Here is a 3,645-nt window from a genome sequence, read left to right as displayed (position 1 = left end):
GCCGCCTTCGGAATCATGGGCAGTACCTGCGCAACCAAATCCCATAGAGCAGCGGTGTCAAACACAAGGCCCGCGGGCCGAATCCGGCCCGCCAGACCTCGTCATGTGGCCCGTGTAGCCGCCGCCGGCCACCAGCCTTCACCGTTTATTCTAGCTTTTATTTTGACACAAGAAAGCCTTCACCTTATTCCTCGAAAGCCGCCTCTTCAGCGCATGCGCGGCCGCCTCTTCAGCGCATTGCGCGCCAGCCTACAAGCCAGGGAACGTCTGCCTTCTAGCGCCGCCGGCCGTTCTACAGGAAACCTCCACATTACATGCATTGAGGAAACCTCCACTTGTTTTTATATTGAGCGCATGCCATCCTGTGACAGATCCAACGGCTGCCTGAACCCTTCTCTCCTGTACTGTAAGTACATATGATGTATGTGGGGGGGAGGGGGGGTCTGCTTATTAGGGGGGGTCTGCTTATTATTCTGCTTCAAAAACTTTGGATATACTGACCACTTCCGTGTCACTTTACAGTGGTATAGGGACCATAAACTACAATCAAATTAATAACCCAAAAATGTCCAAGAAAAGAAAAGTTGATGCAGAGGGAAGGCAATTTCAGGAGAGATGGGAAAGTGAATACATGTTTGTGATTAATGGAGACAAGCCGGTATGTCTTATTTGCTATGAGGCAGTGGCAGTGATGAAGGAATACAATTTACGCCGGCACTTTGAGACCAAACATGGAGCCAAATTTGCTAACCTTAGCCACCAGGAAAAGCAACAAAAGGTCCAAGAATTAAAAGGTAGCCTGCATTCTCAATGGAATATTTTTGCAAAAATGACAGCAAAAAATGATGCAGCAGTGAAAGCCAGCTATCTTGTGGCTATAGAAATTGCGCGAGCTTCAAAGTGCTTTTCAGAAGGTGCATTTGTAAAGCAGTGTATGCTGAAGGTATGTGAACAGGTGTGCCCTGAGCAGAGACAGGCTGTTAGCAATGTCAGCTTGTCAAGAAACACCATCACAGACCGAGTCAGGGACCTAGCCTGTAATCTTAAAACAAAGTTGGCTGAAGAGGCATGCAGTTATCTGGCATTTTCATTAGCTGTTGATGAAAGCACTGACAATACTGATACAGCTCATCTAGCTATTTTTGTAAGAGGTGTGAAGGAAGACTTGTCTGTCAGTGAGGAGCTCTTGGATGTGGTCGCCATGTATGGGAAAACAACTGGGAGGGACATCTTCAATGCAGTGGAGGAATCCGTAAATAAAATGAAATTACCGTGGGAAAAGTTGGTGGGACTTACTACTGATGGCGCTCCAGCAATGTGTGGAGAGAGAAATGGCTTGGTTGAACTGTTAAAAGAGAAAATGAAAAAAAGTAATTGCCACACGCCGCTGATAACTTATCACTGCATTATCCACCAAGGAGCTCTGTGTGGCAAGGTTCTGCAACTGGATAACATAATGTCCACAGTCACGAAAACAGTGAATTTTCTGCGTGCACGGGGTCTGAATCATCGTCAGTTCCAACATTTTTTGAAGGAGGTGGGCATGGAACATACAGATGTGCCATACCATACAGAAGTAAGGTGGCTGAGTAGGAGCTCCGTTCTCAAGAGATTTTTTGAGCTTTTGGAAGAAATTATTCTTTTTATGCAAAGTAAAGGGAAGCCCTTGTCAGAACTGTCAGATCCAAACTGGCTGTGCGATTTTGCCATGTTGTGTGACATAACAGAGCATCTCGCCCAACTGAATCTTAAGCTGCAGGGCCGCAAACAAGTCATAACCTCAATGTATGAGGCAATAACAGCTTTCCAGGAGAAACTGCGCCTATGGAAGTCACAGCTTGAAAAAGACAGTCTTGCCCACTTTCCTACCTGCCAGAGCATCTCAACCTCATTCCCAGGTACTTTTTCATGTGATCGATTGGGTACCAAAGTGAATCGGCTGATTGATGAATTCAATCGACGCTTTTCTGACTTTAAAGGACAAAACGTAACCTTTACCAGCTTTGCCAATCCCTTCAACATCGATGTTGACAGTGCACCACATCACCTTCAAATGGAATTAATAGAACTTCAGTGCAACAGCAGCCTGAAAGCGAAGTTCCAGGATGCGACAGTCGACGACTTTTACCGTTTCCTCCCCCCTGCTTTGATGCCACAGCTCCGACTTCAAGCTGCACGTGTTCTGTCCATGTTTGGGAGCACCTATCTATGTGAACAGATGTTTTCAGTCATGAATCTGAACAAGACCAAGCTCAGATCACGCATCACTGATGAAAACCTCCATGCTGTTTTGCGGATTGCTATAGCACAAGACCTAACGCCAGACATCGATGGACTGACCTCAGGAAAACGATGTCAGCCATCTAGTCAGAAAAGTTAAAAAAAAGTTAATGCCTTGTGTTTGCCATATGTGTAATAAACGGTGTTTGGCAATATTTGTATGTTTAAAAAAAAAGAATTCCTGTCTGTTACCAAAAATCATTTTTCAATAAATTGTACAATAATTGTACATTTGAATATCTACTTGCCATTATTCTGACTATGTTTCTGCTTTCAGAGCTAGTTATTATTACAAAAAACAGTAATAATTGAATGCAGTGACAATAATTTATGATAATAAATAGTGGACACATAGTCCTACAGATACAACCGGCCCTTTGAGGGTGACCAAACTGCTGATGCGGCCCCTGATGAATTTGAGTTTGACACCCCTGCCATAGAGCATTGGAGTAACAGTCCAAAAGGCAAGCAGTGTTCATTAACCGCCTGTCCGTCCACCGCCCACGCGGCGAGATGGCCCGGGTACCCCGTTCAAGGCTTCACCACTGGAAGTCAGATTGCACCGTTGGGAGAAAAAAAGCATCACCAGGCGCTCGGCCCTGGAGTCCCCCCAGGCAGGCAAGAAGGGGGCTCCCGGAGCGATGGGAGCAAGAAGCCCCACCGCCGCCAGTCCCTTCCGGAATAACCAGGAGGGACCGCACGAGTCTTCAAACCCCCTTGGCCAGGCCACACGGGACCGGGTCGAACCGGGTACCTGGCAACGAGGGAGGGTCATCCCACCTGCACGTCAGCCGTCCATTGCCGGGCGGCCCGAGCCATGCCAGCGGGCTGGCGAGTACCCCACCCCACCCTTGCCCAGGTTGGAGGCGCCGGAAGGGAAGAGCCAGGCAGCTCCCCATCCTGCGCGCCTCCCACTGAGAGGAGCCGGGGTCCCCTCCTAGGCCCTCAGCTCCTTCTCTTACAGGCCACCCTGGCGCCCGAGAAAGGCCCCTCTTGGTCGCCCGAAGCCCGGTCGGGCTGGGACTCTGGCGCGGGTGGGCCCAGGCGGCAGCAGGGCCTTTCGTGGGGGGGTGGTACCAGCCCGGGGAGGCACTTTCATTTGGTTTAACCCCCACCGTGGGTGTCGTGCCGGGTGAGCGTGGGTTCCGTCTCAGGAGGACCTACTGCTGAGCCCGTCCCAATGAGGGACAGGGGACGGGGGCTGCCCCCCATCCCCGGTCCCTCAGGCATCGGTCGTGTGGTCCCCGGTGGAAGAGGTCTGCCAAAGGCCCAGTCCTCACCCAAGCGCCACATGCAGCCACCGACCGCTCCACCAGCCGGGGCGTGCCTGGGCCCTGTACGGTGTGCTTGCAGGAGGCAGCCGTG

General features: G+C 50.3%; 1 pseudogene; it reads left to right on the top strand.

Moving 5' to 3' along the window:
* The first annotated feature begins 565 nt into the window (after positions 1 to 565).
* On the top strand, positions 566 to 2,380 carry LOC146829535 (general transcription factor II-I repeat domain-containing protein 2 pseudogene; annotated as a pseudogene).
* The last annotated feature ends 1,265 nt before the right edge of the window (positions 2,381 to 3,645 follow it).

The sequence above is a fragment of the Triturus cristatus genome, chromosome 5_2 (genome assembly GCF_964204655.1).
Source record: "Triturus cristatus chromosome 5_2, aTriCri1.1, whole genome shotgun sequence".
NCBI classification, from domain to species: Eukaryota; Metazoa; Chordata; class Amphibia; order Caudata; family Salamandridae; genus Triturus; species Triturus cristatus.
This window is presented reverse-complemented; position numbering and strand designations above follow the sequence as displayed.